This window comes from Suncus etruscus, chromosome 18, assembly GCF_024139225.1.
Source record: "Suncus etruscus isolate mSunEtr1 chromosome 18, mSunEtr1.pri.cur, whole genome shotgun sequence".
Taxonomy (NCBI): Eukaryota; Metazoa; Chordata; class Mammalia; order Eulipotyphla; family Soricidae; genus Suncus; species Suncus etruscus.
Window position 1 is genome coordinate 44,058,498 of NC_064865.1, and position 23,886 is coordinate 44,082,383.

Genomic DNA, 23,886 nt, shown 5'->3' on the forward strand with positions numbered 1-23,886 from the left:
GAAGTCAAGCTACCTAGAAAACCCTAAAGACTTTAGGAAAAAGAAACAATAGACTCATATAGCAAGGTAGCAGGCTACAAAATTAACACACAAAAATCAATGGCCTTTCTATACACCAATAGTAATAAGGAAGAAATGGACATTAAGAAAACAACCCCATTCACAATAGTGCCACACAAACTCAAATATCTTGGAATGAACTTGACTAAAAATGTGAAGGACCTATACAAAGAAAACTATAAAACTCTGCTCCCAGAAATAAGAGAGGACACGCGGAAATGGAAGCACATACCCTGCTCATGGATTGGCAGGATTAACATCATCAAAATGGCAATACTCCCCAAAGCATTGTATAGATTTGAGGCAATCCCTCTAAAGATATTCATGACATTCTTCAAAGAAGTGGATCAGGCACTTTGATATTCATTTGGAACAATAAACACCCTCGAATAGCTAAAGCAATCATTGGGAAAAAGAATATGGGAGGAATTACTTTCCCCAACGTTAAACTGTACTACAAAGCAATAGTTATCAAAACAGCATGATATTGGAATAAAGCCAGGCCCTCAGATGAGTGGAATAGGCTTGAATACTCAGAGAATGTTCCCCAGACATACAATCACCTAATTTTTGATAAAGAAGCAAGAAATCCTAAATGGAGCAAAGAAAGCCTCTTCAACAAGAAGTGTTGGCACAACTGACTAGCCACTTGCAAAAAATTGAACAGAGACCCCCAGCTAACATCATGTATGAAGGTTAAATCCAAATGGATGAAAGACCTCGATATCAGACCTGAAACCATAAGATACATAGAACAACACGTAGGTAAAACACTCCAGGACATTGAGACTAAAGGCATCTTCAAAAAGGAAGCTGCACTCTCCAAGCAAGTGAAAGCAGAAATTAACAGATGGGAATATACTAAACTGAGAAGCTTCTGCACCTCAAAAGAAATAGCACCCAGGATACAAGAGCCCCCCACTGAGTGGGAGAAACTATTCACCCTATACCCTTCAGACAAGGGGCTAATCTCCAAAATATACAAGGCACTGACAGAACTTTACAAGAAAAAACATCTAATCCCATCAAAAAATGGGGAGAAGAAATGAACAGACACTTTGACAAAGAAGAAATACAAATGGCCAAAAGACACATGAAAAAATGCTCCATATCACTAATCATCAGGGAGATGCCAATCAAAACAACTATGAGGTACCACCTCACACCACAGAGAATGGCACACATCACAAAGAATAAGAACAAGCAGTGTTGGCGGGGATGTGGAGAGAAAGGAACTCTTATCCACTGCTGGTGGGAATGCCGTGTAGTTCAACCTTTATGGAAAGCAATATGGAAATTCTTCCAAAAACTGGAAATCGAGCTCCCATACGATCCAGCTATACCACTCCTAGGAATATACCCTAGGAACACAAAAATACAATACAAAAACCCCTTCCTTACACCTATATTCATTGCAGCACTATTTACCATAGCAAGACTCTGGAAACAACCAAGATGCCCTTCAACAGACGAATGGCTAAAGAAACTGTGGTACATATACACAATGGAATATTATGCAGCTGTCAGGAGAGATGAAGTCATGAAATTTTCCTATACATGGATGTACATGGAATCTATTATGCTGAGTGAAATAAGTCAGAGAGAGAGAAAAACGCAGAATGGTCTCACTCAACTATGGGTTTTAAGAAAAATGACATTCTTGCAATAATAACTTTCAGACACAAAAAAGAAAAGAGCTGGAAGTTACAGCTCACCTCATGAAGCTCACCACAAACAGGGATGAGTTTAGTTAGAAAAATAACTACATTTTGAACTATCCTAATAAAGAGAATGTGCGAGGGAAATAGAAAGCCTGTCTAGAGTACAGGCGGGGGTTGGGTGGGGAGGAGGGAGATCTGGGACATTGGTGATGGGAATGTTGCACTGGTGATGGGTGGTGTTCTTTACATGACTGAAACCCAAATACAATCATGTATGTAATAAAGTTGTTTAAATTAAAAAAAAAAGAAGCAGATCCATGAGGAGTCTCTCTTCCATGAACCTACAGAGGCACTGATATGAATTATGCTCCTTGTGAATAAACTTCCTAGTGCCCTAACACAAGGACTTCGCTGTCGGACCCTGCACTCTACACTGCCAAACCTATCTGTGCAGGAACAAGAGTACAACAAATATCTGGGCTTTTGACCCTTATTTAGTAACTATTGAAGGGACCAGAGTAATAGTACAGCAGTTAGGGCATTTACTCTACCTATGGTTGACCCATGTTTGATTCCAGGAATTACATATGGTTCCACGAGCCCACCAGGTGTAATTTATGAGCACAGAGCCAGGAATAAGTCCTGAGCACTTCAGGGTGTTGCCCCAAAATTAACAAAATAATAACAAAAAATAACATTCACAAAAAAGTAGCCATTTCACTAGGAATTTAATGTATTCTGGGAATGGTGAGGTGCATTCCAGGGTCTTTATCTGTCTTTTGGAGAGGGGACTCCCAAGAAGTGCTCAAGAAATTCAGGGTGGGGTACTCCCAGTATTGCTCACCAAGATGTGCAGGTTAAGTGCTCTGCAAGTGGATGTAACTCTCTTTGAGTCCAGGAAAAAGCAACCAGGGGCACATTTAGTTGTGCTTGTGAGGGGAGTAGAGTAAAAAGTGTTTGCCATGCTTAAGTTTTGGGCTCAGGAACCCCTGTTCAACACCTCTTTCATGGTTCTTATCATAACTCATGAGCATTGTCATTCTGCTAAAAAAAAAAAAAGAGGGATGCTATATGAAGCCAGTGAGATAGTACAATGGGTAGTGTGCTTGCCCTACACATGGCCACATTAAGGGTAGATCCCCAGTATCCCATATGGCCCCCTAAGCAATGGCAGAAGTAATTCCTGAGTGCAAAAAAAAAGAATGACTCATGAACATTGCTATTTGTGCCCTCCCCATAGAGAAATATTAGAGCACCCAGCCAAGTTCATGCAACTAAGTTTGGAGCCCAGAACTTCTGAAGAATTTCAAAGCCTAAAAGATTTACCCTCTGAGACACGTTCCCTCTGACTAGAATAAGGGCTTAATGTAAGTACTGTTCCTCTCCACATCCGTGCCGGTGCTAACAAATGTGTCTGTGAATCAAATTGATGGCTAGTCTCTGCAGAGAAATAACCAATAGGATAAATATAGCAGAGATGGTATGATAGAGCTAGAAAGAGAGGCCAGGAGTGGTTCGGATGCGCAGATGGAGAAATCCCTTGATTTGTCGTGTACAAGCTGAGAACCAGAAAAGCCAGGCTGTAAATCAGTCTGAGTCCAAAGACATGAGGACAAAGAGGTCCAGTGTTAGTCCAGTCTGAGTCCCCAGATGCAGAGGTACTTACATTGGGACAGAAGATGGATGTCTCCTGTCAGGCAGCGTAAGCCTTTCCTCCATGTTCTCCACATCATTTTGGCTCAGCCTACCTGTTCTAATGCTTGTTTCTTCTGGAAGACAACTTCATGGATACACCCAGGAATAATGTTTGACCAGCTATTCAGCTGTGAACTAGTTAGGTTGATAATAAAATGAACGGCCACACCAATTGAGTTACCATACATTTTCAGTAGACTAAATGAGATATTATCAGAGCATGTCTCAGGCAATAAAAATGTTTATTATTTTGTGAACTAGTTGTCTCAAGTGTGTGTGTACACCTAGAACTGGAAGTGACTAAATTTGGTTCATCGTTGATCACAAGAGAAGAGCCAGAAAGGGCTGACTCAGGGGCTAGTCCTGCCTGTCACTCGGCTCCTTCAGTTTGTCCCCATCCCAGCCATTCCACTTAAGTCTATTTACAAGAAGAAACACCTACATTTTGGAGTACACAACCTGGTGGTGTTGGAGGTGGGATGCTCACTAATGACTGACAGTGAAGACTAGTACACTTCCATTCAACTTCATTTGCCTTCTGACAATTTGATTTCATTATTGGAAGCTCAATTGGGTCTTGTGTTGTAAGAGCTTATTATGGGTCTGTGCAACTCATAGTAGGCAAACCTAGAGACCTCTTTTGGGTCCTGCAAGTCAAAACAGGAGGAAGAGAGCTTAAATTATTGATTCATAAAATAATCTATATAATCCAATGGGGTCTAGTGAATACTCAGAGCTACAGGAGAGAAAGTAGAGGATATTACTGACAATCTCTCTCTCCCTATCTCTCTGCCTCTACCCCTCTCCTCTTTCTCTCTCTCTCTGTCTCTCTCTCTCCTTTTCCCTTACCTTTCCTCTTTTTGCTATTTTCTCTGTTTTCTGTCCTCCCTCCATTTTCTTTTTGCCTCCTTCTTCTCCTTCTCTCTCTAACACAAACACACACATAAACACACTCACATACATACATTATTTCAAGATCTCTCTCATGCCCCAACTTTACATTAACATTCCCTTTTGGTAGCACTGGGGAAGGAAAGTGAATGGCCCAATAGCAATCAGGAATGGAGGGATAGCTTAGTTGGTACAATCTTTTCCTCCCTCTCTCCCTCAATCTCATCCCCTCTCACATGAACTGCTATAACAAAATACCATGAATTAAGTGACTGCTTTAGACATGTATTTTCTCACAATTCTAGAGTCTAAAAGTATCAGGCTCCAACATGATCTGTTCCTTACTGCTTACTTTTAGCTATCTGGTTGTAGGCTCATGGGGTGGAGGGAAGAAGCATTGTGATGTCTCTTGATAAGAAATCCTAGGGTATCAGAGTCCCACTGAGTACCAGTTCATTTAATCTTGATTATCTTAGAAGCCATGTATTCAATCACATTGGAATTAGGCTTTGATGTATAAATTGGAGGGGAAAACTCAGTCTCATAATACCTTCATTTTAACACACACCTATTTTGCTTTGCAGTCATACCAGCCCATCCTCATGAGAGCCCTGCCTGTTGGAAGAGGGTGCAGAATATAGTTATAAAATTAATAACTGTTCCCATTTCCAAGAAGGAGAGTCAGTCTGGTGCAGCGAGGAGAATCCTTTGTGTTTCTTGGGAATTTCCTATTGATTTTCCATCTGCACTTCATTGCTTTGTTTTCCTCAATTTTAAGGTGAAAACTTACAGCACACACCTCCCATGAATACATTGCACAGATCTCTGAAAGGTTAGGCTAGAGGGTCTTTCAGTCTCTAACTCATAGACTTCATGAATGCTTAAATGTGTAACCCATGTCATGAATGACTTGGTAATTAAAAAAGTAACACTTTATAAAAATAGCATAAAAACACTTTGTACAAACACACATGGTAATAGCACAAGCAAGTCACTGAGTAAATATTCCAGGGTGATGAAAGCTCTTGGCTCTCTTTCTAGAAAGGGCTGTGAACAGCAGGATGGAGAGAAAGAGATGCTGTTAAGGGGCTGGTTTCTAATCTACCACAGGATTTCAGAGGAGAGAGGGAAGGGCTATTCCTGCACACAAAGAGAAAGTTAGAGAAACAAATTAGTTATGTTTTAGATATTGATGAAACTCAAGCTGAGCTCCTGACTTGAGAGGCATGCAAACAAGAACCTTCTCGAATCTTCCTGATTCCCAGGAAGTCCTAGCAGGACTGCATTTTATTGACATAACCAATCCCCTGTCTCTCTTTTCCACCCCAGGCCAGTGGCTGCAACCAGTGGTCACTCTCCAGTTTGTCTAGAGCACAAAGAAAGAATCATTTCAGTTAGAGAGCCATTCACAGGGGCCGGTGGAAATGGTGGAAATGGCAGCCAGGAAGGATAAAAGAGCTTTATTAGAGCCCTAAGTATGGGAAGTGGAAGACTGCTGGGCCTCAGCTTTATTAAATCGTAGCTCTTCCCTGCTGCCACCTCGTTATTGCTAGGGCTATTGTGAATCTGAATGAGGATCATGCAGGGCTGAGGGGAGCATTTTAGAAGGGAAAAATAAGAGACCAGATCCAAAGAGGGGAACCTCGCTTATCAACTCACAGAAGGGCTGAGGACTAATGGGACTTAAATGCACATTATAAAGGTACTTGTAATCCAGTCTGGGCTGGGAGAGGAGGGTGGTGGTAATGGATGAGTTTGAACTCATTGCAGCCACCACTTGAGCCCCAGGAAATAGGGCTCTGTTGTGGACTTTGGGGAGTAATAAAAAAACAAACAAACTTGGAGGGTCCCCATTCCTGAAGGAATTTCTAGTGAGGAGCTATGGATCCTTCCACCAAAGTTTGCAAATGGCAGCTCCAGTAGCTTCCCAGTTTCTGAAATGTTTTTTGTAGAAATAGAGGGCTTGAGGCTGTGAGCTCCCCACCAGTTACAGGGGTAGGAGTGGGTGCTCAATTCAAAGTCAGCCCCTGGAAAAAGGGTTCTACCATTGTGGAAGAAGTGAGTACCCTCTCTCCTGGTCTCCTTGATGTTATTTTTCTGTATGGTGGGTATTGAGGGGGGTCTCTAAAACTTGTGGACAAGCAGGCTATCTCCCTCTATCCTTTTTCTACCCATCACCACCCTGAACAGCCTGAAACAGGGCTCTGGGTTGCCTTTTCCAGTACTCGGAGTCAAAGAGCTTCATCACTGGTCAACCAAGCTCTTAATAATTCAGAGGACTCATGAGGCAACATGAGTCTATAACTAAAAAGTCCCATAGCCCTCTTTCTGTTTTTTGGGCAAAATCTAAGCATAGACTGAGCAGGTACAAAATGAGAGTGTCCAGCCATGGGCTTGCTTTTATGTAGGATTCTCCACTGTTGTGGCCATGTTCCCAGACCCTAAAGAAACAACAGTTAATTATCTCATATTCACACTCTGATGCTCAAAATCCAAACCATGGTTTTAGAAGGGGCACATGCTCCCCTGGAAGCCCTAGGGTAAAATAAGTAGGTAGTTGGCTCTTTAAATTTCTTGGGGGCCTAACAGTCCTCAGCTTTGATGGTAGCACCCCAATCTGTGTCTGTGTCTCCATCTTTCCATCACTATCACTGTGTGTGTGTGTGTGTGTGTGTGTGTGTGTGTGTGTGTGTGTGTGTTAGCCTATTGCCCCTGGGTTTGGGACTCAAAAAGAATTCATAATGGCCTCCTTGTCTCAACAACTTCAACTTTACTTTAACATCTATAAAATACTTTTTTGCCCCTAATAAGATCATATTCTCATGTTTCAGTGGCCTTAACATTTGGAATAAGTCCATCATTCAATCCACTCAACAATAGCTGCCTCCTGTGGCTGAGAAGATTTAATTTTAAAAATGGGGCAGGTTCAGGATTGTGGTGAGGACCCAGAAGGGTCAGTCCCAGGTTTGAATTCTCACTTCACTAGTTACAGACTCTATGATGTCAGATATTTGTGATCTACACTCTTGACCCAGTTTCTGAAAGCTGGAAAGATTGTGAATGAGCTTCCTGAAAAATTAAATTAGAATATACTTTTAGGTCAGCCCCTGCATTTACATGCGTCATAACTGTTCATCACTCTGGTATTTTTCCTGGAATGATGCAGAGACCCAACTTCCTACCATAATCTAACTGAAAAAGAACTGATGGGAGGAACTCTCAATTTATGTTTGCCCCAAATTCACATAGTGAAATCCTAGTTCTCTCCTTGTCCCCAGACATATGGTGACTGAATTTAGATCAGAGTATGTAGAGTAGAGAGGCAAGTGAGATATATTAGAAGGTGGCCCTACTTTGATGACCTTATGAGAAGTGTCACAGATGCTTTATGCGACGCTTTATGCGAAGGGCTACCCTCCCTGACGACTGCTAGCATCATGACAGGGAGAAGCAAGACTGGACTCCAGACTTTGCTTCAATGGCCTGTGTTTTTATTTACATAGATCATGTGAAGCTGAGATGTAACAATACTACTCAAGTTGATATTGATTGTTTCAGAGATTGGCCCATCACACATTTTATTTTTTCTTAGAAGCTAGAATACCTACATTTTTCTTTTCCTAATAGTTTGTTGACCACAAGTGACTTTATTCGTGTTGCATCAAGAACATAAATTTAAAAGGGTTCCAGAAGAAGGATGGTAAATACAGGATGATATCACTTATATGTGGTGTTTAGAATGACTGCAAGAAGAAAAGCAATGGTTTAAATGAGAGTTGTCTAAAGCATTCTTTGTCTCAGTGCATAGTGAGAAGGAAAGAAACTGAGTGGAGGCAGAGAAAGACAAATGTAAAATAATAGGAGAAAGGGATAAAGGGGACTCAGTAGCATGATATTGTTAGGAACAGATAAATATACAAACCATGGAGAGAAATAACCATGAAACCAATGGACTCAAACTTCAATAACTAGACACAAAAAAAATGGCAGGTTTGAGTGGCAAGGAGATGTATAGGATGGACTATGGAAACTTTGGTAGAAGGATAATAATGCCAGTAATGGCAGTGATGCTGAAACATTGTATATCTAAAACTTAACTACAAATATACTTTGCAAATAACAATGCTTTAAATTAAAAATGTTTAATTTAAAAAAAAAGCAAAATAATTTAAAGGCCTTAAGAATAATTGTTACCCCAGTTTTGGTGGGGATGTGGTTACAAAAGGTGGGGATGTGGGTTTATCTGGAAAACAATGCTCCCCTGTGATATGAATGTAAATACTTGTATTCTATTTTTTTTTTTTTTGGTTTTTGGTTTTTGGGCCACACTCGGTGACTCTCAGGGGTTACTCCTGGCTATGCGCTCAAAGATCTCTCCTATTTTGGGGACCATAGGGGATGCTGGGGGATTGAACCGTGGTCTGTCCTAGGTTAGCGCATGCAAGGCAGACCCCCTACTGCTTGCACCACTGCTTCGGCCCCAGATACTTCTATTCTTATGTTCAACATAGCATACACAAAATACTCAAATAATCAAGATCAAGAGTCAAAAATGACCTTGATATCCCAAAACAGGTGAGTAGATAAAGAAGTTGAAAAATATATGCACAATGGAATACTACTCAGCTATAAGAAAAACTGAAGTCCTGTTGTTCACTGAGCTTGGACAGAGCAGATAGGTGTCTCACTGAGCAAAGTGAGTCCAAGGGAAAGGACAAATACCTTATGATCTCTCACATATGTGAGTATAAAAATCCATGATAAGAGAATAAGGGAGACATACTAACTGACCCCAAGAATTGAGTTCTTTATCTGAGCAGGATATGAGAGGTATGGGGTAAGAACATCATATTCATGAAGTGCTAGTGTTAATAGGATTGTAATTCAGTGCTAAATAAAATAATAAAATATAAGCAAGAAAATAAAGAAGAGTTGTTGGTATGCCCATTTTTGTAGATAGAAGACTGGAGTGAAAGACAGTATGTGGTTTGTGCAAGGTCATTGAATGAAAAGATAAAATTGGAGCATTCCAGATAATGTCCAACTGAACCAAAATAATGGCTCTTTTTCCTCCTTGTGGAAGGAATGTGCTAGGTGCTAGAGGGAAGGAAGAAAATGTGCTATATGGGAATATACATATATAGGCATATAAAGGAATATTATATATGTGATATCTGTAAATACATGAGAATATGGAAATGGATAGATGCTGTGTGAAAGGGATGTGTGCTATCTGGTAATATGGGCATTTGCAATACGGGAATATCCATGTGAATATATTAGGATATGTAGAAATTCTATCCATGGGGAAGATTTAGATTGAATCTATGTGAAATTTTTTCTATATAAATATATGAGAATATATGGGATTTTGCTATGTGAAAATTCTATATGCTAGGTGAAAGTGAGAGAAAATGGCAGCCCTCCAGAAAGTATCAACATGCCTAGGAGCCATCAAAGAGGAGTGTTTTTATTAAGACTTACTCCAGTAAATGTGGGGGAAGAGTGGGTTTCTAGTTGGTTATACCAATATATAGAACTAGAAAAAGAAGTCAGTGTTCCTGATGGGGACAGCCCAATCTGGGCATGACTTATGGACCATCCTGCTATTCCTCCCTCAAGGGGAGTATGAAGAGAAAGACACTGCATATAGCTTCCTTCTGAGAAGAGAAGGTATGAGTAGGGCTGTTGCAGCAGACCCCCAAAGCCCCAAAAAGTTACAATGGTTGAGGATTGGAAGGAAACAGCTGTATTTATTTTATGATCCTCAGATGTATAGGCATTTCTCTCTCTCTCTCTCTCTCTCTCTCTCTCTCTCTCTCTCTCTCTCTCTCTCTCTCTCTCTCTCTCTCTCTCATTGCAAACAGTGAAGCAGACAGTGGATACATATACTTTGGATGGTTCAAGAGTTTAGCTTAATTTCCAGCTGCCAAGTTCAGTCAGAACGATGAACCATACTTCCCAGGACTGGTCTGGCTGAAATCCAGGGCAGAAGCAATGCATAATTTTTATTAAACATTTCCAGGGAAAGACCAAGTAGTTTTTATGTTAAAAGTAGTCACTTCTAATAATGTAACTACATATCTGGAAACTTGTGTCAGAACCCGACTTCTGTCTCCATTGGCTTTCCTTTTGTCCTTCTAGGTCTCCACTTAAATTACAGTCAGTCTATGATGTTAGGGGTTTGGGTAATAATATTCAGAAATAATCATACAATGATGGAGACAAAGGAGAAGAGAAAGAAAGACAACAGGATACTATGAAGGAAGATCCCAACAGTGGCTGTCCTGCCTCTTGCTTCTCAGTCTTTTCCACTAGTGAGAGAATATTTTTTATGTGTCCCATCTCCAGTGAAGCTGGGGGAGAGAAGATAAGGGCATGGCCATAGCTGATGAGGACAGCCCAACTCTACAGGTCTGAAAATTGCCCATGCCTTGGGGTGCTACTTGGAGTCCTGAAATTAATGAAGTAGGGTAGAATAGGGGCTTTGGCCTTCCTGTGGATGAAACTGAGGACATGTTATGTGCTAGGTATATACTTTGCCACTAAGTCATATTCATGACCCTGAAGGACTTGGTGGGAGGACCTTGCACCTTGTTGTGTCAAGATCTTAAACTAGTAAAATATCTGGGCAAAGGTCAAGGGTGGATGCCAGTGTCCGCTTCCTCTTTCTTAGGTTGCAAAATGATTTAAAAAATCATTACAATGGGGACCAGAGAGATAACACAATGAGTAGGGTGTTTGCTTTGCATGCAGCCAGTCCCATCATCCCATCATCTCTATCATCCCATATGGTTCCCAAGACTGCCAGGAGCTATTTCTGATTCCAGAGCTATAAGTACCCCTGAGCACTGCTGGGTTTGGCCCTAAAACCAAAACCAAACCAAAAAAAAATACATAATGGAATACCATGCAACTGGAAAAAAATAAAAATCCATAAAATCATGCAATTTGCTGCCAGCTGGTTGAAACTAGAAGATAACATATTGAGTGAAATAAGCCAAAAGAAGAAAGACAAAACACAGGATGTCTCACTTATTTGTGGTCTAAAAAGAACTGTATGAAGAAATGTAATGTACTAAAAGGGGGATGCCCAGATCACCCTTGACCCCAGAGTTTAGGAGGAGAGGGACAGAGAAGAAAAAAAATCAACTCAAGATGGAAGAAGGTGATAAAGATGGAAGAAAAATGGTCTGGGCTTCAGTTATACTGGTACTGAGGAAAAATGATACTTATAGCTAATAAGTTCAAAACACAAACACAACAACGCTGAAAATATGTGATCTAAGCTGCAACCACTTTCAAAGGTTGTCAAGGTTGAGTATGGGCACACTGGTAGAGGGTGGTGATGCTAGATTGGTGTTGAAATATTATATGCTTAAAACTCAACCATCAATAACTGTAAGTCATGGTTCTTTAATTCAATAAAAATTATTTTAAAATTAACATAATTGACCCAATTGGCTCAGAGAAATAATACAGTAGATAAAACATTTACATTGCAAAAACCTGAACTGGATTTAATCCTGGGCACCACATTTGGCCCCTTAACCTGCCAGGACTGATTTCTGAACACAGTAAATCCTAAGCACTGTCAGGCATGACACCAAACCAAAATGATAAAAAAATAAAATAACATAATTAAAATAAGCAAGCCTCAAAATATAATAGAAATAATCTGGTTCACTCTCTCTTTCTCCACCCATGCATTATTTTATTAAAATTTCTTTGTGATCCCAGCAAGCCATTCATTGAGCTAGATGTCCTGCACCCTAAATGTGTATTCATAAGCCTCCTCACACCATCTGCCATGACTAGACTTAATTAGAAAATGGACATAAAAAGAGGTCGTCAAAGGGAGCCAAGGGAGAGATAGCAGGGCCACAGCACTCAAGATCAGCACAGGGGGAGTCTGGGCTCCTCTTGGTAGAAGGAGCAGCAGGGAAGATCCTCCTGTCAGATAAAGGGGGAGAGGGACCCCCTTCAGATTGCTAGGAGGGGAATTGTTGAGGGTACTTGGCTTCTCAGCAGGCTAAGGGAGGACAGAGAAAATAGGAGGAAAGGAAGCACCCTGTGTGATTTCAATTGACTTCCAGAGAACTCACCAATTCGCTCTTGCACCTCCATCACTGGGAAAAGAGGAGCAGAAAATCTGTCCTCATTATGCCCAGGACCCTTCCTTGCCCTTCAGAAAAATAAGCAAACTTGGTAGGCAGCCTATTTAGTCAGGTATATTTTATTTTGATAGAGATATAAATGTAATGATGAGGAAGAGGAAGAAGAGGTGGAAGCTAATATAGCAGCTTTGGTTTTTCAGACCATACAAGTCAAGACAGGTCAGCTGGCTATAAAATTTTGATTTTTCCCATTTTTTTATATTTCTTCTCTAATTTTATGGGACCAAAGAAATGGCTCAAAGGGGTAGAGCTTTAGGGACCCTAAGTTTCATTTCCCCAGCAACACATGTTTCTCTGAGCACTGTTAGGAGTGCTTCCATCTCTTCAAAATAGTTTACATGCTTTTGTAGTTCCTTCTGATTCCTCTGAGTCTAAAAAAATACTCACAAAGAAACAGGACAAAAGGGCCACATTTAATAACCTTGTATGGGAAACTGATGGGCTGTAAATGGTAGACTAAAAGGGGGGAAAGAAATGGGCCTTTATAGCCTGAGTGAAGCAATGGGACTCAAGGCCTGGGGTATCACTGAAAAAGGGGGTCTATGTGATGATGGAGACTGATTTCCTATAACAAAATCCTTCTTTTTGTGAAGCTTTAAGATAGATTTCTCCAACAGAAAGTCTATTTCTGAAGAGTAATCTTCAGTAATCTTTATTCTTTTGTTTGCTTGTTTGTTTGTTTATTTTGGGGAAAGGGTATCATACCTGGCTATGCTCAGAGATTGCTCATGGGGGCCAAAGAGATAGTACAGTGGTAAGGCATTTGCCTTGCACGTGGCCAACTTGGGATGGACCCAGTTTGATTTCTGGCATCCTATATGGTCCCCCGAGCTTGCCAGGAGCAATTTCTGAGCACATAGTCAGGAGTAACCCCTGGCTCCTGGCTCTGGACTGAGGAATTACTCTTGGTGGTACTCAGGGAACTATATGGGATGTTGGGAATTGAGGCCAGGACATCCATGTGCAAAGAATCCTACTCAATATACTATGCCTCTGACCCAATAATCTCCATTCTTTAGGAAAACAGTAATTTCTCTCAGACTCATAGGTCTCCATGAACCTTTGATATACATAGCCAGGTAACAGGTATTGGAAAAACCCTCCTCTGGGCATCATGAGGAAAACTTTCTCAACATATCTAAGGACTCTGATATTTTACATCAAATGCTCAACTCACTCTCTAGGGATGTGGGGCTTGAGCAGAAGGAAAGTGTAATTTCTTATGGTGTTTCTGACACACAGTATTTATGTTTGAAGACCACACCATATGCCTCAGTACACTTTCTGTACTGAGGAAATGGGTCATGCTCTTCTTTAGAGACCAACTCATCATGTAAATACTCTTTGTGCATTGTTGAATAATCCCAAAGGCGAAGTTCTTGGCACAAAATTATGCATCTCTCCTCTTGCTTTGCATGGCCCTGAACTTCACTTCTTTCTGAGAGGTCCTTCCTCTGCGCACACTATAACAACTGGCGTCACAATTTGCTGTGCTGTAAAATCTCCTTAATCGGGAGCAGCATTTTGGAATTTAAGAGTCATTAAGACATAGCGATCCTATTGGGTAAGAAGTTTGAATGAAGGGTTGTAATTTAGAAATCTGTACTTTTATGAGATCTACACATCTAACACAGTGTTTGTATAAATTGTAATCCTAGATTCATTTAGCTAATTTTCCTTATTAGTACCCCATTCATGGCTGAGTTTATGGCAGAAACGCAAAAAGAAAGAAATACGCTAACATAATTATCAGCATCTCTTTGAACAAACCCTAGAGTAGGATTTTTTTTTTTTAAAAAAAGAATTATTTCAAACGAGTCTCCCAATCTCCTGTCTTTGAAAATAATAAGGCTTTACTCAATTGAATTCGGAGCGGGTTCCACAGCAGCTTTCTGTTAGGCACATGAGAAATATTTGTGGAAGCAGCAGGAAGGAAATGTGGTGATTCTAAACGGCAAAGTTCAAGAGTCAGGGATCAGACACTGAGGGCGAAAGGAAGATGCCACCACAGAGAATCCTTTCAGACCTGTTTTGTCCAAGAGATACTACCCAGTGCAGCTGCCTCGCTTTACCTTTGTCCTCCATTTCCTGAGTTGATTTCTGCTTTTCCTACAGCTACTAAGCATAGGTGGCCTGGTTCCCTTTGGTCCCCAGTCTCAGGAGTGTGAGCACATTTTCTAAGTCTTTGTTTGAGGGTTTGTAAAGGGACATGGTGAAAATAAGTCCCTCACCTGGAACCCACCACTCCGACTCTCCTGCTTTAGAAAAAACATCCTGGCACCCCCAGGGGCTCAGCTTGACTTGTTTTTGCTCTTTCTGAGCGACACACAGAAGTCTCTGAGCCTGCCAAGTCAGGGGTGGGAATCCCAGCTCTAATATGTACAGCAGAGTAACCTTAGGCAAGTTTCTGAACGTCTTTCAGTCTATTTTCTTAAACAAAGAGGATAATAAAACTTACTGAAGAGTGGTGGGAGGATTTGAGATAATGTACATTAGCATATGTAGTACCAGAATAGTAAATGCACAAGAATGGAAACTATTTTTATTCGGATCACACTTCCCACACTGTCCTGTGATCACATTTACCTGCCATTCCCTCAGCCTGCTGAGCTTTTGTAGAGAGCATTTCTCCAACCTTGCTACTTTGGAACCAAATCTAGCCTCAAGAAGACATACCATCAGTGTTTTTCTCCCAGAACAAATCAATGACTCATTGGAAATGAGCAGGTCCATCCTGCCAATATTAAGCTGTGCTATTTATATTTGTACATCACTCAGCAAACCCATTTCTTGGGACCTGTTTGACATTAGAAACCCTTCTAAACAATGAGGACATCAGAAAACAGAAAAAGGAAAGCAAGTAAGGAAATTGAATTTTGTATTTTGCTCCTGAAAATGAAAAGCACACACACACACACACAAATGATAGACCTTGCTATACATGAGATTTGAGGTAACTGGCCCTGGTTTGGGCCAAAACATACACATTCTGGGCATGAAAATGACAGGTGCAAAATAACAAACTATAACAACCCCAAGCAGTTCTCATTTATAAGCAGGACAAACACTATTTTCCTTCCAGGTATCATTCGTGGGAAGCATTCAGATCTTACAGAAACTTGCAAAATGAACAATTGTTGGCAACTCTTTGGGAAGAAAAAAAAACCCAAAGCTTTGATAGATTTTAAGCAGCAGGTCTCCTGGGATACCGTAAATGGCTCATAAATACAGATGGTGGAATATTGCCTATGTGTATTTTCCACTTACACTCACCTTTGAGGTTCTGCTCAGGTCCCTTGAGAATCAATACACACAGTAACAGAATTGCTGATGTATTAATCTTTTGTGCTGATCTAAGCTGGTTTTTTTTTTTTTTCCTACCAAAGTGGGGCTAAGGCTGAGAGAGGAAGTGAAATCTAGAGCACTAAGGATGTAATGGGGAAAAATTTCATCTCCAGACTTCAGGAAATAAGCTGTCTTTCTTTATTCTAACTTCAGAAAGTGCCCCAGTGGGCCCCCCAAAACATATTCTTCACTCCATTTTGTAACCTTCTTCTCACAAAAGAATCAACTATGTCTATGGTCCAAAGAAAGTCCAAACTCGAAGTTTCAGAATAACATGTCATAGTTTCCAGTGCCCTTCCTTATGTAAAATAAAAGGTTCCATTACCATATTACAGTTCATCGAGGACATTGAGAACCTGTAAACCATACATTTGTGAGGAAACACTGCACAATAGCAGGTGAGGAGGAAGGAGCTATGTCCTTTGGAAATAAATCTGTGGTACTTATGCCTGCTGATTTAGAGCATGAGCTTGTGTATACTGTTCTGATGAGAAGGAAGCAAAGGAAGAGTTTAAGAGGCATTGCAGCAAGCTTAGAGGGTTCTCTTTAAGCTACTCACTAGACTGAAGCAATAGGAGAATGAGTATATTGATTCCTCCTTTATTTTTTTCTGGTGTTGAAGTGTGGATCCAGCCCCCTTCTTCTCCACTACTTTTTTTCCTTCTCCTCCCCTTCCTCCACCCCTTCCCCTTTCTCCTTTGGAAATCTAGTCAAATCTGGATACAAAACATAGCTACCTCCACCTGGTTGTTTTTATAATGGCTTTCCTGAAGAGTGAGAGTTGTAGAAGGAAGAGGATATGGCAGATAAGTGGAGAAGAACACATTGGCAAGATCCCTGTAGCCACATCATCTCAGTCTCTGCTCCTAGACAATATTCTTGGGCCACAGAGACACAGTAGAAAAACTTAATGAGCGATTTTAGGAGCAGACCTGAGTTCTTCTTAGATGGCCATTTCTCAAAAGCTTTCTACTTGAAGTATTTAAAATTTCCATTTGGGGATGTAACATGTCCCCCATCATCCATTTGTTGTGAGGATTAAAGCAGATAATGAAAATTGATAAATTGCTTTGTGTTTTGGGCTAAAAGACAGATCTTTCCAACATATCCCAACCAGGCCTTTCTAAGACCTGTCCCCAAGACACTTTAGCTTCTGGAATATTTTGTGTAGAGGATAATGAAGGCCCTGTAGATTCATGAGAAACTTCTACCATTACCTTTCTTTTTCTTTTATTTATTTATTTATTTTTATTTTATTTTATTTTTTTTTTTGGTTTTTGGTTTTTGGGTCACACCTATTGCTCAAGGTTACTTCTGGTTCTGTGCTCAAAAATCGCTCCTGGCAGGCTCAGGGGACCATATGGGATGTCGGATTCAAACCACCATCCTTCTACATGCAAGGCAAATGCCTTACCTCCATGCTATCTCTCCAGTCCTACCTTTCTTAATTACCTAAAAAAAATGAAAATAGATTATAACCAAAATTATAGTTTTTACCAAAAATAGTATTTCAGTTAAAGAAACCTATGCATGTGACTAGAAAAAAATGTACAGAGCACCCAAACCCCTATTCAACCCCCTCATTTAGATAGATAGATAGATAGATAGATAGATAGATAGATAGATAGATAGATAGATAGATAGATAGATAGATAGATAGATAGATAGATGGGTGGGTGGGTGGATGGATGGATGGATGGATGGTGGGTGGGTGGATGGATGAATGGATGGATGGATAGATTAATAAATCCTTATTTTGTCTCACTAACTTTAGGATCTACCTAGATCATCCTTAGAGATATAATCAGATTTACTTTATTTTTATCTTACTTCTTTGCATGATATAAATTTGTTTGTTCTGTCAGCCTGAGAGTGAAGAAAATAATTCTTCATTGTATAAAGACCAGTAGGGGAAGGTAAGATTATGGCCCTAGGTGGACAGGAACCTTGTAAATGAATGCTCACATTACCAGTGTCTCCTTTCTGGAGTCAAGCTGTAAAATCAGGTCCAATGACCACATATCAATGTGATGATGCTGAGGTTATCACAAGTTTCACCCAGAGTGTCTTCTTCCTTCCTTCCTTCTTCCTTCCTCCCTCCCTCCTTCCTTCCTTCCTTCCTTCCTTCCTTCCTTCCTTCCTTCCTTCCTTCCTTCCTTCCTTCCTTCCTTCCTTCCTTCCTTCCTTCCTTCCTTCCTTCCTTCCTTCCTTCCTTCCTTGTTGTTCCTGTCCATTTTCAGAGTTCAGTTTAGTGAACTTGGTTTGATTCAATGTCTGCCTTTACTGCTCAGAGATTATAAGCTTTTGACTTTTCTTTGACTGGGAGCCTAACCATTATAACAGGTGGACATAATTTACCAGGGGTCCTCAAACTTTTTAAACAGGGGGCCAGTTCACTGTCCCTCAGGCCATTGGAGGGTCTGACTATAGTAAAAACAAAACTTATGAACGAATTCTTATACACACTGCATATATCTTATTTTGCAATGAAGAAACAAAACAGATACAAATACAATATGTGGCCCATGGGCCATAGTTTGAGGACCACTGGATAGCTGGATTCTTATTAAAGCACTTGATTCAAGACATCCTTTGCTACAGTTATCTACTGACTACTACTAGATTTGGTAATCCTGGATTTCATTTCTGATATTTTAGTGTTTCAAATATCTCTTTGAATATCCTTAGAGATATAATTAGATTTAGTTTATTTTTCTCCTACTTATTTGCCTGATATGAATCTTATTGTTCTGTCAGCCTGAGAAGAAAGCAGAGGGTGAGGAAAATAATCCTTCAATGTTGTTTGCTAAGATACAGATGTAAATTGCCTCTGGAAAAAAAAAAGTCTTACTTGTTTGGCATTTGTTTTTTACAAAGAGCATTTGTTATTAGTGATCATAAAAATAAATAATAGCTTTACATTGAAAAAAAAACATAATCTTGGTTTGAATTTTATAGACTCCAAGGCTACCACGTTTGGTAATTTGTTGGTTTTGAATTAATGTTAACTAGCATGCTCAGATTATAAGAAAGAGAAATATATTCTGAATTTTATTCTAAAAGGATACCCCATAAATGGTCAGGATCTCTGGGAGGCATTTGAGTGGAAGAGTTAGCAACTCTAAAGGATCTTCAAACTTTCTTAAAGAAAGTTTAAGCAAATAATTAATGCCTGTGTTATAGTGTACATTGCAACTAACAATCCTCTAATGAAACCACTTGGTCTATTCACATGCTTGACTTTACATGGCCCAGAACCAAATCTGCTTGTCACTCAGCCAATTCTTTGCTACTCAAAGAATGATCTCTGGAACCATAGCCTCAGCATCACCCAGGAGCTTGTTAGAAATGAGAATTTCAGGGCCCCATCCAAACCCACTGAATCAGAAATCTTTAGATTTAGGAAGATCAGAAATCTTCTGATCTGCATTTCACAAGAACCCCTACTGATTCAAAAGCACTTTATAGTTTAACCAGTATTGCCCAAGAACTTGGTCATTATAGCTGGAAGAAATACTAGAGCCAATTTTCCCAAACCAGAAAGGAGACAGAATGTGCTATCATCTCAGTGAATCACTCTAGTGGTTAGCATGGGTTAACCATATTCTCTATGTTACCATATTGTTTTTTATTCATGTACCTGGGTACCACATTCTCAAAAGCAACAACTTCAGGAAATTGCTCTCTGATTCTGTAAACAAATTGGTTTCAGTTGTTGTTTTTCCTTCTTTTTGAAGGATAAAGGGGAGCGGAAATCTCTTTACTGCCTTATCTGCCTCTGGCTTGCCAGGAGCTAATAAATAAATAAATAAATAAATAAATAAATAAATAAATAAATAAATAAATAAATAATTTAAAGGGCAAAAGAGAAAATCATCTTCAATAGTCTATGCTACTGAGAAGTAGTCATTTCACCTTTGGATGTGAAAATAGGTCAGTTCAATCCTCCTGGCTCAATCTATTTGTTTAGGACAAGAGACTCCTGAACCCGGAATAGAGAAGTTTAATTGGCAGAATGGATTAGATCCTGAGGAAGCCATTATAGCGAGTGTCAGTGAGTAAAATTAACATGTATTTTTAATAAGTCTGTAATTACTTATTCCACAATAGACCATATGGTCTATTCACTTTTCGTGGAGTCAAACATTTAAGCCCTCAAATGGCGTTTACTTTTAAACACACACACAAACCTTTTCCTCTCAAAGGAAACAAAGGGATTGCATTTTGAGCTCCAAAACATTTCCTTACGAAATAAAAAATTCAGAATTAGTATCAAAGCCAGGAATTTTACACTTGTGTCTGAAAAGCACAGAGATGTGCTTTTGCCTTCTTTCTTTTTAATTTGTTGGCTCAATAGTCTGAGTGGAGGGCAGCCTGACTGGGCTGGGTTTCAGCTGTATGTGTTGATTTCCTTGTTTTTGTGAATTTTTGTGTCAGACCTGGCATTGTTATTTAAATAGATCATTGGGTGATTTTTTTTTATTAGAATTCCATTAAATTGAGAAACAAAGAATCCTCTGCTGCTTTCAAGAAGAAAATGCCTTCATTTCCTCACTTCTAGACTATTTTAGTGAGGCCTTTTCATAATCCTCTCCTGAACACACTTTAGAAACATGCTTGAATTTTATGAGTTCATTTGGGTCCTTTAAAAGTGCCGATTAAGCAATGCCCCTTCATTTTTTTTTCCCCTGCTCTAAAAGGCTGCTGGAAGTCTCATCTTGCTATATAGTTTTCTGAGAGGGGCTTCTTATAAAAATTGCTATCTTGCAACACATTCAGAGAAATGGAATAATAAACGCAGGCATTAGGGGACAAATCATCCAGTTTAAAATGATAGAGAATTTTTTAAATTCATTCACTGATTTTTTTAAGTTAATTGGATCACGATGGAAAATTTCATCCTTTCAATTTGCAAGAAATATAACATTGATCAGAGACATGCGCAGAATCTCTCCCAGACTTGGAAAGTTCAAAGTCTATACAATTTGGAAAGGCCAATTCTAGAAAAGACCTAGCAGCTAAGGCCTCTCTTTATTATAAGCAGGCTCCTTTCTGCTTTAAAAAGAATAAAGGACTTAAAAGAAAAGTCCGGGGCCAGATTGAGAGTATAGCTGCTAAGGTACTTGACTTACATTTGGTCTACTTAATTTCAATCCCCAGCACCCCATATGGTCCCCTAAACCCTGCCAGAAGTGATCCTTGAGTAGAGTCAGAAGTAATCTCTGAACACTGCTGGGTGCTGCCTCAAGCAAACAAAATTAGGTAGTAAAATTAGGCCCAGGAGGGAAAGCACTTGCCATACATAACGCTTCCTCTATTATGACTCTAGTTCAAATCTGACACTACATTTCTTCCCCTGAGCTCTGCCCATTCCTAACCAGGGGGTCATGGATAAACCCTGGACACTACCAGCTGTGGCCCTCCAAACCAAAACAAGCAATAAATCAACTACCTGTGCTTGCATGGAAACTTGACATTCTGGGCTTGATTTCACTTTAATCAATTTGATCTGTGCCCACATCTTATTGGCTCACATAGGAAGATAAATCCTCCTCACCTAAATTTCTTCTGGTTCCCCTGGTAGTTCCCACAGGCAGAAGATACTGTCTGAAATTCCTGGGAGACCATTTTGTTCCAAGTGACCTTGACATGTGTTGTTATTTATAAATTGGGCCTATTTATTAGCCCAGAATAGTCACCCTGTACTGTCATAATCAGGGTGACATTGAACAGTGCCCCTTACATGCTCAGGATCCACACCCTGGCATATGGCCTGGATACCCAGCTATTTCCATCTCTATCAGTCAGACAACCTGATCACTGCCCAGTCCAGCCATGATAATGTTTTTCCAGAAATAAGGTGGAAGCCAGGATTTCTGGGAAAGGGGATGACTTTAACATCTTCATCTATTTGTGCATTTTGATATATACCTTCTCTTTTTCAGTCACCAAGAAAGGGAATTTAAGGCTTAAGATTTTGGCCTTTGTCACGATTTCCTCTTTTCCACAGTGTCCTGTACCAGGATAGGAAGAATTTGTGTTATGGTGAGTTCAAGTTCTCAGAGTCCTTGATTAGTCAAGACAGAAGGAAAGGAACTAGAGATCATGTGGTGCAATTCTGAAAAGCCTTGAAGGGAAGGGACAGGGAGGAGAAAGAAGACAGGAAAGTTTCCAGATTATGGGAGGTGTCTCCTAAAAAGGATTCTGGAGATAGGCAAAAGCCTTTTCCCTTTTATATCATTTAACAAAGGTGAATGGATGAGCTTTTATTTATGGTGCTCCAAAAATTTGGACCAATAACAGAGAAGAGGATGCTGAGATGATAATATGCAAGGCCTAGGCCATATCAAGTACCACGTAGGCCACACACATGATGATCCATACTAATGATCCTTCTTTAAGACTATATTCTGAATCTCTCCATGCCTTCTGCCCACTGCTTTCTCTCCTACCTGCCTCTATTGTAGATATTTTTCTTCTCTCTCTCCATCTCTGTCTCTGTCTCTCTCTGTTTCTCTCTGTCTTTCTCCTCACCCTTTAAATGGTATCCTTTTCTCCTGTTCATTTGTCTTTGTCAATTTAATTTCCAAGCCTGCCCTAAAAGACTGAAGGAGCCGTTTCCTCCAGTGCAATCTCCCTATATGTGTGGGGAGAAGGTGTTTGCCTGTTTAGTGGGGCTGTGCACCCTTATTTACTACATTACAGAAACACGGAAGAAATTTTCAAGGACCACGCACCATTTTGAGAGCTAAAATGTAAACACAAAAGTTGTATGCTGGGCCGGTTGGTGCTTCTGTTAGTAGGCAAGGGAAACTTTAAACTCCCCTCTGGGCAGTTTATAAAAGAAAGTGGATTTCTAAATTGAACCCCATGAAAGCTGCATGCGTGATATACTGTAGATCCTTTCATTCTTTTCCCCTAAACAAAAGTGTTGGACTTGGAGCAGAGCTTCATGGACCCCTTGAACAAATGGGTATTGACAGCTTGGGCATTTGGGTAGCACTGGGAGAAGTGTTGGCAGATGCTCTGCCTTCCAGCAGTGGGCACTTACTGGAAAAAGAAATTGAACAGCTGGACATGGAAGTGACTTTTCAGAGTGGTGGCTGCACCCCAAAGTGACTGGTCTATGCACAGTAGAAGTAGGATGTCTCTCACAAAAATTTGGGCTAAATTGGATACTTAGAGGATCAGCAGGTCTTACCTGACACAGAGAGGGAGAAAGGGAAGGGCACCAAAAGGTGAACTGTGCTTGGAGTAACAAAACCACCAGGATAAATTAACTACCTTAGATAAATGAACACAAAAAGGGAAAGAATAAGCTGGTTTTTTCTGTGGGTGGGGTGAAATTTCAGGTGAGGAAAAGTAAAAAATTGGGATTGAGTGATAGAGGGGACCATGCTCTAAATAACTTTATAACCCACCTTTAGTTTGAATGTTTGTCTCAAATCTATGTTAATTGGTTTTGTTTTGTGGAAAGTACTCAGAACTTAGTCCTAATTCTCTAGTTTAGGTGTTGCCATACATAATGAGATTTTACCCCAAACAAAGACTCTACCCTAGGTTCCTTTTCCCTTTATCCACCCACTTTGAGATATCAAGACCCACCTAGGTCTGATTAGCATGAGATAGGTACTTTTGTCTGTTCACAACTTCTGTCCCTCCTTAGAAGTGGATTAAACCGGTTCAATAAGCAGTGGAAGGTCAATTTGGTAGACTCTTGATCCATGAGGCTGGAAGCCCCCCTGCTCTCTAAGGTTTTTCTCTCTCAGATGGCTGTCTTGGTTTATTAATTCTTGCAGCAACTCTGCTTCAGACCCATTCTCCCAGAGTTGGATTATGGCAAGTGAAGTCCTTACATTCAGGAACTACTCCTGGTGGGATCTGAGGGACCATATGCAATGACGAGGATAAAACCCAGGATGACTATGTGCAAAGCAAATCCCTATCTGCTATATTATCTCTCTGCCCTCTCAGTTTTTTTATTTTAAACAAAGAAAAGGAGCATACTCCTATTTTTTAATAACTTCTCAATTTTAAGAACCCATTACAGTAAGAAA